General features: G+C 46.1%; 1 protein-coding gene across 2 annotated transcripts in view; it reads right to left on the bottom strand.

Moving 5' to 3' along the window:
- The window catches only part of USP6NL (USP6 N-terminal like), a 245,065-nt gene extending 231,989 nt beyond the window's left edge, over nucleotides 1–13,076 (bottom strand). Inside the window, exon 1 of one of the 2 annotated variants that reach the window (XM_086714968.1) lies at nucleotides 12,768–13,076. The gene's annotated coding sequence lies outside the window, so the exon portion shown is untranslated. The remainder of the gene's footprint in view (nucleotides 1–12,767) is intronic. The other variant, XM_086714971.1, reaches the window with a different exon arrangement.
- Nucleotides 13,077–13,897: the final 821 nt, after the last annotated feature.

Raw genomic sequence — 13,897 nt, 5'->3', positions numbered from 1 at the left:
TGATCTCATGGTTTGTGAGTTTGAGTCCCACGTCCACCTCTTTGCTGACAGCACAGAGCCTGCTTGGGATTCTCGCTCTCTGCCCCTCCCCCACTGTGCTTGCTCGCTCTCTTTCAAAATAGATATTTTTTAAAAACTCAAAATAACCAAACCAACAAGTGAAATTTCAACCAGATCAATAGATTTTTCTACTATCACCACCACTAGCAGTGACTTTATTTCAGCAAGACAATTCCATCTATTGTACTGAACTTTAATTTTTACTTTATGAGTTTGTAGTTTTGCTAGTATGTTTTGATTTTGTAATTGTATAATACTATCAGCCTGGGTTTACATCTTCTTTTAAATATTTAAATGTGTATATTATCAAAAATCTTTTCATTTAAAAAAAAAACAAAAAAAACCCCTTTTCATTGTAAATGACAATAATCCAAACAGACCTGGTTGTGCTCATCTTTCACAGCCCTCTTACCCTGGCTGCAAACAGCATTTTGGCCCAAGACTTTATAGCGGTCTCCTCACCTACACCTGACAACAGAATATAGGCATCACCCAACATTCTGCCCTTGGTTCACTTCTCTTCTTCTACACACTTTCTTTTGGGGGGAGCTCATCCACTTACGCAGCCATATTGATTGTGAATGACTCCATAGTCTCTACACTGCCATCCATCAGCTCTTTAAACCTGCGTTTCTGACTGCCCCCTCAGACGTCTGTACCTCCCATATAACGTAACAAACACTGATGAACTTTCTCCCTGTCTCTGTCTCTTGCTCTCCTCTTTTTTTTTTTTTTTTAAGATATTTTAACTATAATTGGTTAATACCATTGTCTCTTTCCTCTTGGGATTTTTCTCTCCATCACACCTCCCCTTGCACAGATACCACTGAAATGGCCACGACATTTTGGACTCTGGCTAAGGAGAAGTTGAGTCAGGGATGCCAGGGCTTGGTGGGGTAGATCTGCATGGCTCACAATCACTTGGGTGTATGGTTATTGCTAGCCATCTCGGGGTGGGTTGGCTTCCAGAAATATCCCTGCTGCCCATTAGGCTGATTCACCCAGAAGGCATGTCATGATATGAACATGTCCTATTATACCCAGCCCTGAAATGATACAGGTAGTGAAAGAAAAACAAGCTTGAAGTGTGCAGCTGGAAGCCTGCTCAGAACAGAAATCCTCTCCTGTCAGGAGTGCTCAGGAATGCAGCAGAGACGATTTTACCGTTTTAGATACGCTGCCTTTTGTTCCCCCCATTTTTTGATGGTAATCCTATGAAATAGAATGATCATGAATTCTGTATTTATAGGACACAAATGATTACAAGACTACAAACAGCAAGAACATCTGTAACAGCTCATAAACAATCTGTATTTCCAGAATAAAATCGATAAAACATGGGATCATCTACAAAATAGATCTGGGAAATAAGAACGTTTTGTCTCATACATTATCTTCTTCAATCTCTGTTGCGTTAACAGAGCAGGCATATTGTCGCCAATGTTCAGATAAGACCCAAAACGGCTGTCTGAGCCTGTACTGGCACCTGAATGCAGAAGGAACCGTAGCCCCCGGCTCGCTGGTCTACCAACTCCAGTTTCGGCTCTTGCTAGTCCTCAGGAGACAGGTGCCCATCACTGCCGTCTGCCGTCAGCTCTGCCCTGCTCACCATGACTCATTGTGTGGGCACACAGATCCGGGACACACGTGAATTATGTTGATGGGCCTGGTGGCAGGTCTGCTGCATCAGGGGAACTGCCAATCGAGCTAGAGAGCCTTTCTGCCCCTGATGTGCCAGGAACTGTGTTCCTCCTTGATATGTGACTTTAGCGAGGAAACCTTTCTTTCCTTAGCTTATTTTTTAAAATGTCTGTCCTATTGCAAAGTGAAAAAACAGTACAATCGCTACATACTCTTCACCCATATTCAAACAATTATTAACATTTTGCCACATTTGCCCTCTCTATCCTTCTCCCCATCCCTCTCTCTGAATCTCTCTCACTTCCTCTCTTCCTTTCCCCCTCCTTCCCTCCAGCCTCCCTTTCATTTAAAACTAAGTTGAAGATGCCAAGGCATTTCAGTCTAAAATCCTTTGCATGTATCATCAAAAAAAAGACGTTCTTCTACATGACCATAACCAATACCACCATCACGTCCAAGAAACTTAACACTGAGGTAATGGTATTATTATCTGCAGTTCAAAATCCCAACGCCCAGAGTCGTCCCTGGAAGTTTTCCGTGGCTCCTTTTCCATCTAGGTCATCAAAGGTCATACGATTCACTTGGTTCTCATGTTTATTTATCCTTCATCCTCCTTTTATCCAGAACAGCTCTGGGTTTGTTGTTTTTGTTTTTGTTTTCTTTCTTTCTTTCATTTTTTAAGGGTTCAGGCCAGTTGCCTTGTTTGTTTCCTCATGGTCAGATTCAAATTAAACGTCTTGGGCAAAATACTACCTGGTGTACTTTTCACTGCTTCCTATCAGGAGGCACATGATATATTGTCTCATTGTCAATCATGCAAAGTTGATCATTTGGTTAAGGGTGCTTTCTTCCAGATCTATTGTGAAAACATCTTTTCCAATTTGTAATTAATAAGTAATAAAGGCAGACATCAATTGTGTGCATAACCTTCTCCTCTACAATCTTAAACACAATGGGTTTAGCATCATTATTGCATTGGTGAATGCATACAAATGGCAATTTTCCTAATTCTGTAATTCTGTCTACATTAGCTGACATTCTTCATAAAATTTTCCCTCCCTTGCAATACACAGTTTTTGTATCACTATAAACTCATGGATTCTTTTCTAATTTCATGTTTTATAGCCCATTGCCATTTTTATTGGTTTTCGGTGGTCACACTGTCCCAAAATTAACCAGCAGGAGCCCCTTCAAGCTCCCCTGAACTTTTCACACATCTTCCACGATCAGGCTCGGGATCGCAGGCGGGTGACCTGGGCAGTTAGTTGCACAAGACCTTGTTCTTAGGAAAGCCACCTGTGTGATTCACTGCTCTGCGATTGCTATTTTGACATTCCAGGTAATTTTTCAACAAGGGGCCTGAATTTTCATTTTGCACTGGGCCCTACAAATTACATAGCTGGTCCTACCCATTGGTCTTGGAGCACCTTCTTGCTTTCGGGCACAAGAAGTTCCGAACACATTGCATTTTCCCTGTCCTTAATCTGGAATCAGCCAATTCATCCAAGGAGCCTTGTTCCTTGTAGAGGGAAAGGTTATTTAGAAACCAAGATCTGAGGACAAATGTGTCCCTTGATCCTGGAGTGGCATTGCTTCAAATCATCTTCAGTGGGAAGAGCTGAACATAATGACCCCATCCAAACCTCTACACTAAGAGACCCCAAACTCCAGCATGGCTTCAAGCAGCAGGAGGCTGTGTCCCTACAAGGACTCCAGCCCCTCCCCAAATGCCTGCCTGGAAAGCTCAAGCCTCCAGGTCAGGCTTCTGACCACCCTGGTCAGAGCTTTTCACTAAAACAGGCATATAATTGTGAATTCTTTCTCCGACACTTTGAGATGTAGATGTACCTCCTAAACTCAGGAATGCCTTCCCTGGGGCTCTGAAAGTCATGCCTTTGGAAGGCAGTCAGCAGGAAGGACGGGACCTCGGTCTCCCAGTCTCCCTGGGCGGAAGAATCCTGACTTCCTCCACTGCCAGCCCGCGGACGCAGCTGACATAAGTGACACTGACCAATCTTTTGTAATTTATCGCTTGAGCACCGCTCTGTCCCCCTCCCAACTGCCTTATTCTCCCTTTAAAACACCAGTTACTCTGTGCAAATCAGAACGGAACTCAGTTCCCGTCCCTGCTGTCAGTAGCCCCTGAATAAAGTCTGCTTTCACCGCGTTAACTAACGCGTCGCTTTGTCTTTGGCGGTGACTAGAGGTGGGAAATGGTGAATTCATAGAGATCCTTCCAGTTCTCATCCAGAAGCAGAGCATTTCTCCATGCACGTTACCTCCTTCCTCGGATCCTGAGAGCCCGAGGCTTCCGCACACAGTCAGTGTATTTACTCAGATGCTGTACCTTACGACACACACAGAGGAGCGTCAGCATGATGAGGCTAATGTTGCTACTAGCTCTCACTGGGATGCATAAGCCTCCTGCAAGTCTTTTTTCCCTTCGAGTATGTCCCAGTAGTCAGAGCAGAGGGTTCAAAAGTTACTGACAATCCTCCTCTCTGGGGTGTTATGCCATCAGCTTGCTGCAAACCACTTAGCTTCCTTTGTTTGTGTTTATGTTCGACTTCCCCCCCCCCAATTCTCTTTAATTTTTTAAATACTTAAAACATTTCCGTGGCTCAAAATTCAAAGCTGCACAAAAAGATCCTCAGAGGAGTGTCACTGTCCCTCTCACCCCTCCTCTTTCCACGCTATTTCCCCTTGTTTCTGGTTTATCTTTCCAGTGATCCTTGTGAAAACGAGCAAACGCACACACAATTCTTACCCGACCTTTTTGTACAGAAATGGTAACATGCTTTATATATTCTTTTCCACTTTACTTTCTTCACTTAACAATATAGCTTGGATGGGCTGCTTGAGTGGCTCAGTCGGCTGAGTGTCCGGCTTTGGCTTAGGTCATGATCGCACAGTTTGGGAGTTCAAGCCCAGCATCGGGCTCTGTGCTGACAGCACAGAACCCACTTCAGATCCTCTGTCCCCCTCTCTCTCTATGCCCTTCCCCTGTTCTCTCTCTTTAAAAAATATACATAGCTTGGAAATCCTTTTCTATCCCTTCGGAGAGTCCCCCAGTCTTTTTTATGGCTGTGTGATACTCCAGCCCTTGGCTGTTCCATGACTGATTCAACCAGTCTCTGATGGACAGGAGCTCTGGTTGTGTTTTCAATATTTGCTATTGTAACAAAATCCCACAGTCAGTAACCCTTTTTCATATGTTGCTTTGCATTCTGCAGCATGTTTCTTCAGAATGAAATGATCTAAGCTGGATTGCTGGGCCAGAGGGAACGCAGCCCTGCCGACACGTTGATTCGAACCCAGCAAGACCCATTCGATGTTGTTTTATTAAATATTGCTCCATTCTCATCTTTAATTGTTTATCTGCTCTGTACTCTTGCCACCAGTGCCCGAAAGAGCCTCTGTCAGCTGTGGAGGCACTGATGTCGAGAAGCATAGCTGTTTCAGGAACGGGAGATCGGAGGGTTTACTCTGCAGGTACTGTCTATTGCCAGAGAGCAAGTCTCTTAATCCTTTCCACCATGAGTTTGCTATATTTGCATGTCTAACAGATTGCAATGAGAGTTCGTGTGGGCAGAAAAAAGGGCTCCCCAAACCAGCAAAACCTCTGCATGATGGACTGGACAGGGAGAGCTCTAAAACTAAAGTGTGGGGCTCAGAAGGGGGCCACAGCCCTGGGCTCTCAAAGGAGACTGATGAAGGTGCAAAATGAAAACCACAGACCCCGCGCTGATTAACGAATCAGGCTGAGAACAGCTACACAAGAACCCAGGTGACAAGAACAACACAAGTCCTGCAGCATTGGAAGCAGGAGTGATGCTTAGCCAGGTAAGTTTACAAGTTCAGCTTTAAGCTGAACTTTACTGGTTTAAACTTAAAGCTTTAAGTTTACTGGTGAAGTTTACAAGTTCAGCTATCAATACAGTACCTATGGTAATTATAAACAGCTCCATATGTAAAAAAAATTTTTTTAATGTTTATTCATTTTTAAGAGAGAGAGAGAGAGAGAGAGAGTAGGGGAGGGGTAGAGAGAGAGGGAAACACAGAATCCGAAGCAGGCTCCAGGCTCCGAGCTGTCAGCAAAAGAGCCCAACATAGGGCTTGAACCCACGAACCGTGAGATCATGACCTGAGCCACAAACGCTTAATGAACTGAGCCACCCAGGAACCCCCAACAGCTCCGTATTTTTATCCCAAATTTAGCTAACTTTGCCCGAAACTCATAAAACCCAGTGTATCAGTCTCCTATTGGCTGTTGTAACAAGTTACGACACGCTTCGCGGCTTAAACAGCACCAAAATATTGTCTTGCGGTTCTAGAGGGAGGAAGTCTGAAAAGGGTCATACCGGCTTAAATTTAGGGTTTTGCGAGGGCTTCTCCAGCTTCCAGAGGCTTGGAAACCCTGGCTGGTGGCCTGCTCGCATCTTGTAAGCCAGCAGCAGCTGGTTGAGTCATTCTGACCCCGCTCAACTCAGAGTCATGTGACACCGACTCTTGAGCCCACCCAGATCACCAGGATAATCTTAGTTCAAGGTCAGCTGACTAGCAACCTTAATTCCTCTGCAAACACAACTCCCCATTTCCATGTAAGCTGACGTTCATAGGTTCCAGGATTGGGACGTGGACGTGTTTGGGGGCCAGTCACTCTGTCTACCGTCAAGTACCACTGGACTTCCTTGTTCCCAACATGGCGCTACATTCACAATTCTATAAACTCCTGGACAGTAAAGTGTATCTTTACTGAAGATCCCTTGAGGACACTGAGAAGGGAGTTTGAGGTCATCACCTAGTAAGTTCTCCTTGGATATCTCTTGTTCCTGAGGTTTCTACCCAGCATTCCTCTTGGGAACTGTTGACTCTACTTTCTCCTCATTCTCGCCCTTCCCCCACTCCTTCCAGACCTATTTTCCTTCTGAGTATATGCCACATCCTTTCTCTTCTTCAAGAAACCCGGCTCACTTCTGTTCTCAGATTCCCTGGCCTAGCATCCCTCTGCTCACCCCCCACTCAACCCCTTGCAGAAGGTGGGTGTGCAGGGGTATACCATTTGCTCCTCCAGATCCCATCTCCAGCCTTTGGCACCTGTGCCCAGAAAGGTCAATCTTGCCCTCTGGCTCCTGGTTGGGCTGCATACTATGAAGCTTGAGGAATGGCGGGGAGGGGTCTATTCTTCTCTCTTCCCAAAGCTTATCTCCAGCTCTCTGGTGGCCTTATCTCCAGCTACAATTCTCCCTCCAGGTTCTGGCAATCGTCACCTCCCCAGGCCCCTCCAAGGCCTTGGAATGGTAACAGCCCCCCACTGTTGCTCGTTCTGAGGGGCTTCACCACCCAAGGTTGGCTTCCTTAAACCCACTCTTATAAATGGTCCCTTTGTTAAATTCTGTTCAATATCCATGTCAATATCTAAAATCATTCCTGCAGGGACCGTGAAAATGTAGTGGGGAAGGGGCCTTGTAAGTGCTTAGAATTTAACATACACGTGCAAATTTTTGACATCTGCTACGACATGGATGAACCATGAAGACATTACACTAAGTGCAATAAGCCAGACACAAAAGGACAAATTCTGTTACGATCCCACTTACACGAGGCACTAAGAATAGTCAAATAGAAAGTAGAATGGTGTTGCCAGGGGCTGAGGGGAGGGGTACAGAGTTTCAGTTTGGAGAGATGGAAAAGGTCTGGAGATGGACGGTGGTGCACACTGCACCCTTGGAAATAGTTAAGATGGTGACTTTTATGTTATCCAGATTTTTTACCATGATAAAAAAAAAAAAAAAGGAAAAAGAGGTAACTTTTAAAATCCCTGTCACACACACAAAGGGATCTCAGCCTGACTTCTATGACCGTGTCCTATGATGGGATATACTTGGGCAGGTCTGGAAAAACAGTGGGCTAGCGGGAGAGAAGTTTATCTGCAAGTTTATTGGCTGAGAATTTAGTTTAAATGCAGAAAGATCCAGGCACCAGGTACCTGACCCAGAAACACAGTCAGACTCATCGTGAGGGGCAAGAGCAGATTTCCAGTTCAGGTAGGATTCCTGGTAATACGTGCTCTCCTTTAGTCTTTACAGCATTTCCTGCAATTACCACGGATGCTGTGTTGTTTTTTGTTTTTGTTTTTTTTAATGTTTATTTATTTTGAGAGAGAGACTGAGACAGAGCACAAGTGGGGTAGAGGCAGAGAGAGGGAGACAGAATCCGAAGCAGGCTCCAGGCTCTGAGCGGTCAGCACAGTGCCCGACAAGGGGCTCGAACTCACGGATAGTGAGATCATGACCTGAGCTGAAGTCGGATGCTTAACTAACTGAGCCACCCAGGTGCCCCACCATGGACCATGTTTTAATGCCTCTGCATGGACACCTCCATGAGCAGGCTGTCTCTGTTTGTCCAGGCTTCTGTAACAGAACCACAGACTGGGTGACTTATGGACAACGGGCATTTATTCCTCACAGCTCTGAGGGCTGGAAGTCCAAGATCAAGATGCCCATAGAACCAGTGTCTGGTGAAGACCTGCTTCCTGATTCACAGCTGGTGTCTTCTCTCCACATCCTTCCGTGGGGAAGAGGTGAGGGAGCTCTCTGGAGTCTCTTTTGGAAGGGCACTAACCCCATTTACAGGGCTTCCCTCTCATGACCTAGTCACCCCCAGAGTCCTGACCTCCAAATACCATTGCAGTAGGGGATAGGACTTCAACATATGAATTTGGGGTGCGTGTCTGTGTGTGTGTGTGTGTGTCTGTGTGTGGAGGGGATATATTCAGTGTGTAGCCAGGGCTATGAATATTTTATTCATCCCCAGCACCCTGTTTAATCACCCTGGCAGTATATATGTTTAAATAAATGAATGAACTCGGAATACAGAATAGTGTGGTTAGCATGATCGGTTACTTCCTAGCTCTGCGGATGCTTGCTGGAGTCACAGAAGATTGTAAATGAAGTTAACTGTGGCCTGAACTCTGTAATACCCCAGGATCATTAAGCAACACCACATAGCACCTTCAGGAACAGGACAGACAGATGAGAGCTATCCAGAATGAGCCCGAGTGTCAGATTTTCAGAATTCACAGCAGCATATCACCTGACAGTGAGGCGGGGTAAACCATACTCTGACTTTTCTTCTTTCTTTCCAATCCAAACTCAAAATATCTTAGATTTCAGCCATCCCAGAGCTTTCACACGGCCTTTCTCTCTTCCTCTATTAACGTTTTGGAGCCACATCAGTCAGGTTAATTATACTTAACTTTAATGGATTTTGTAGCTATGAATATAATTTTTGAGATACTTTTGCAAGAGGAGAACTTTCCCATCCTGCTCATACATTCCTTTCTTAGCTTATGGTGTACATTAATGCCAACGGCTTGTAATTCTTGACTTTAAACGCGGCCAGCTGTTTTTGTTTCTGAGTGAGACACCGGAGGCTCTGGGAAGGTTTCTGACCTCTGCCAGGATAATGAAGGATATCTAAGACACCCTTTCCTCGACTCCCTCACCACACGTACCTACCAAAGTTGACTCCCAGGTGCCGACCCAGCTGGCGGTCACTGCCGGAGTTGGGTTCAATGCCAGTTGGTCTCCAGCTCTCTCCTTCCAGGGTCTTGGGCCTTTTTGCATCTCCTCTTGACTTGATACCATCTTTTTTATTTTTCAATCTAGCTATGCTTCCTTATTTGGGCCCTTTCAAATTCTCAAGAAATTGCCTCCCTCCTTCTTGACCAAGACTAGAACGGAGACCCCCAGGCATGCCTACAACCTCATGGGCATATCGTTCCAAACAGGACACTGCTGCGCCTTTCCCCAGAAAGAGTAGAGGGAGGAAAGGAGAAAGGAACAAGCGGAGGGTGTTGGGTGCATTGAGATTTGCATGGAAAGAATTTTCTGGACAGAGCCCCTCCTCCATTTCAGAGATTTTGTCATATCTTCTGCCAGGGCATATTTAATGGTCCTCAATATGATTTTGGCACAAGATGATTGCCAATGCGCTGGCAAATCCTCCACACTGGGTTTCTTTTTTTTTTTTTTTAATTTTTTTTTTTCAACGTTTTTTTATTTATTTTTGGGACAGAGAGAGACAGAGCATGAACAGGGGAGGGGCAGAGAGAGAGGGAGACACAGAATCGGAAACAGGCTCCAGGCTCCGAGCCATCAGCCCAGAGCCCGACGCGGGGCTCGAACTCACGGACCGCGAGATCGTGACCTGGCTGAAGTTGGACGCTTAACCGACTGCACCACCCAGGCGCCCCACACACTGGGTTTCAATAATCTATCACTTTGCATTCTTTTCCATGTGATGTATGTTCCTGTTCATCACATCTGATTCTTGGCCCCGCCCTAACCCATGCCATACAGACACAAGGCACCTCTGAGGTCAGCAATAAAAACAAGGTACCGGTGCATGCCACAGCGTGGAGGAACCTTAAAAACAAGGGCTAAGTGAAAGAAACCAGGCACAATAGACAAATGCTATATGATGATTCCATTTATGTGAAATGTCTAGAGCAGGCAAGTCCATAGAGACAGAAAATAGAACAGCAGTTGCCAAGGGGCTGGGGGAGGGGAACGGGGAGTGACTGTCAATGGACACAGTATTTCTTTTCGAGGTGATGAAAACGATTTCAATCATGCGCTTATACAACTCTATGACTATACCAAAAACCAAATGAATTGTACCCTTTAAATGGATGAAGTCTACGGTATGTGAATTCTATCTCAATAAAGCTGTTACCAGAAAAGCAACTCACGGTGAGGGTAAGGGGGTAAAGTAGGAAGTCGATGTAGGAGGAAATGAACAATGAGACTTTAGAGATCAGAGGGAGATAAAGAGAGGGTTGTTCGTTTGTTTGTTTGTTTGTTTGTTTGTTTTAGAGAAAGGAAAAAATATGCTCTTATAAAAAATACGACTTTTCACCTAATGCCTGAGAGGAGTGTTGTCTCTCGAGCATGTTCTGGAAACTGCAGGAACCAGCAGGAGGGGAAGAAGAAAAAAAAAAGCCTGGATCAATGCAGCAAAAGTGGAAAACAAAAGGCCGAGCTTACAACGGAATCAGGCACACCAAAGCGAAGGGTCAGAACATCACGAGACAGAGCAAAGGAGACAGCTGAGAACAAAGCGGCAGGAAAAGCATTTTGAATTTTGAAATAAAAATTAAGTTACATGAGACCAGAGAGCCCACTCTCTTTCTCGTGGCCTCTTCTATTTTCACACACACACACACACACACACACACACACACACACACCCCTCCCTCTGTCTCTGTCTCCCATGCAGAAGCTGACCCCCCCTGTCCCCCAGAGCTGTTCTGGCCAGGGAGCCTGCCTCGGTCTGATGAAGGAGCCCAGGATGCGCAGGCCTTGGGAACACACCGAGGGCAGCAGAGGCGAAGGCCTTCGTGACCTTCCCCCGGCACCCAGCTCCCGAGCGGCAGCGGCTGGGGTCCTCACCAGGTTACTGGCAGAGCCAGGAGGAACCATCTTCACAAAGTGCCCGGGGAAAGTCCCTTGGTGCCCGGCCAGTCGGCAGCCTAAAGAGCTCACACGTGCTTGGAGCTGGTTCCCTCTGCTTCCTCTCCCTCCAAACCTCTGGCCCCGGCACCAGATCACGAGGCAGGAAGTCCTGGGCTCTTTTTTTTTTTTTTTTTTTTAAGATCTGCCAAGCCATCTGGGGGCAAACCCTTTAAACATGGGCTCACTATATATATATATATATATATATATATATTTTTTTTTTTTTTTTTTTTTTTTTTTTTACTATTTTTGAGAGAGATAGAGAGAGAGCATGTATGAGGCAGAGGAGGTACAGAGAGGAGGAAACAGAGGATCCGAAGTGGGCTCTGCGCTGACAGCAGAGAGCCCCACGCGGGGTTCGAACTCACCAACCCACAAACCATGAGGTCATGACCTGAGCCCAAATCAGACGCTTAACCAACTGAGCCACCCCCACGGCTCACTTTCTATTCCGCACTCATGCAGGAACTCTTTTCTGGGTTGCCTAGGGTGGCAGACGTCATCCTTGCTGGTGTTACGGTTCCCAGTCTTACAACTCACACTTACACAGAGAGATTAATGGTCTCCACGTCACAAAGTGAGATACTCGGTTGGACCGGGAAGATAACACCCCAGTTTCCAGACGCAGAGTATCCGGGCGGTGCTCTGCTAATGCCTTGTGAGAAAGAACAAACAGCTACAAGAGGCAGTGTATGAGTCTACTCACACCTTCTAAATGTTATTACATGTGTTCCGCTGTGACAAGTCTGGAGCCCAGGAGGGTTCAGTTTCATAAACTAAAGCAAACAACCCAAAATAAAAACTGATAGCTTTCTCTGATTCCAAATCCTACCCACCTCCTCTAAAACATTTATTTAGCCTTCAGATAAAACAATATGTATGTCCACATCCTTTCCGCCAAAATGTCATACTTTTCAAAAAATTCTTTAAATTGTGTAAATTTGAACAATTCCTTAAATTGTAGAAATTTACCATTAAAAAGAAGAATGGGACATAAAGCAGGATCTCCTGGCCACGGAAAACTTCCTTGAGGGAGTCTAGGAGGCACGGGATGGGCAAAGACGCCTTCTCCTGCCCGTTTTATTTGGTTTGGGACGACGGGTCTGCAAGGCAGAACAGCAGTAACTGAATGCCAAGAATGGGACGGCCCTCACTCACGTTTGTTCAGATCTGTGCACGGCAGCTCCTTGTGGGACTAAATGTGACCTGGCTTTGTAAATATGATTTACATCTCCAGAGCTATGCATGAAATCAGACCCTCTAAGGAATACATGAAAATAGACATTGAACACCTGGAAAAAGTTTTCAAAAATAATTACCACCACTCTACCCCTCAGCCACCCACCTTCCACCCAATTCAAGAGAGAAGTCCAAGAAATACCTAATTAAAGAAATAACTTCCTGTTGTATTATACCACCAGGAAGCGTTTAGTAAGTACCTAATTGCTTATAGTTTTGGGCTAAGCACTGTATAAAAAGAACTGCGTTGAACTTGTCTGTCTGTCCCGTTTTCAAAGACCTTATCACATAAAGGTAGTTAGCACTCACCTGGACAAAGAGGTTCAGGACACAACAGCAGATGGTAAATTGGAAGCAAACCATGGACCGGACACTTAAGCATCCTCCCGGTCAATGTCAGAGCATTTGTGGGCTGGGGGCCAGGAAAGAGCGTCCAGGGGTGAGCAGCTGTCGGGTTTCCAGGGACGCACAGGTGCAATTGCAGACACTGCCCACGTGTTGTAGAAGATACCAGGTCAGTCTCCCGGAGTGCAGCGAAGGCTGTGGGATTGGCTCGTCGGCAGGCGGGAGGAAGTTGGGGTGCAGCTGGGCCGGAGCAGGAGGCGCAGAGGGCAGGCAGCAAGGGTGTGGCTCGCAGAGAGCGGAGAGGCTGAGATGGCTGTGGAGAGGACACCGGCAAGGGAAACAAAACACAGAGCAGCTGTTGCTGATGACCCCACCCACGCCTCCAGGCCCACGGGTTGCTCAAGACCCAAGGTAGATTCTGGAATGCTTCCTGGTGGAAATGGAGAAGAGGAGGGTCTAGGTAAAGCTTAGAACACATGATTGGAAGTCAAGGAGAGAAGGCTATGAAAACACGTCCTGCCCAGAGGAAATGCTGATAAATGACGAGGTCAACGTCCCCGGAGAACAACATCCTTAGATCTGCTCCTGTCGATGAGAAGACCCCGGCAAGGGGCCGGGTGTTTCTGCGAGGGAATGAAAACCACACACAAGGGCATGAACGGGAGCCATACGGTTTCAGCTGACCAGCTGACCAGAGTTAGAATCACACCCTGTAAAAGGGATATGGATAAGTAGTAAAACCTGACTCGACATCAACAGCCTCAAAAGTACGAGAGAATTCTGTCATTAAAAGCTACCACGTCGGGGCGCCTGGGTGGCTCAGTGGTTAAGCAACCAACTTCAGCTCAGGTCATGATCTCACGGCTCGTGGGTTCCAGCCCAGTGTCAGCCTCTGTGCTGATGGTGTGGTGCCTGCCTGTGATTCTCTCTCTGCCCCTCTCCTATTCTCTCTCTCCAAAAATAAATAAGCTTTAAAAAAAAAAGCCATCATGTTTACTAAGTAATAACGGTAGGCTTTCAAAACTATTTTAGGTCAATGGCAGGCCCCCTGGTCCCACCACAGCCCAGACCCCAAACCCAAACTCCAAAAACAG

This window comes from Puma concolor, chromosome B4 (assembly GCF_028749965.1).
Source record: "Puma concolor isolate L17-30 chromosome B4, mPumCon1.1.hap2, whole genome shotgun sequence".
NCBI classification, from domain to species: Eukaryota; Metazoa; Chordata; class Mammalia; order Carnivora; family Felidae; genus Puma; species Puma concolor.
Note: the sequence above shows the minus strand (reverse complement) of the source record. Positions and strands in the feature narration are given on the sequence as shown.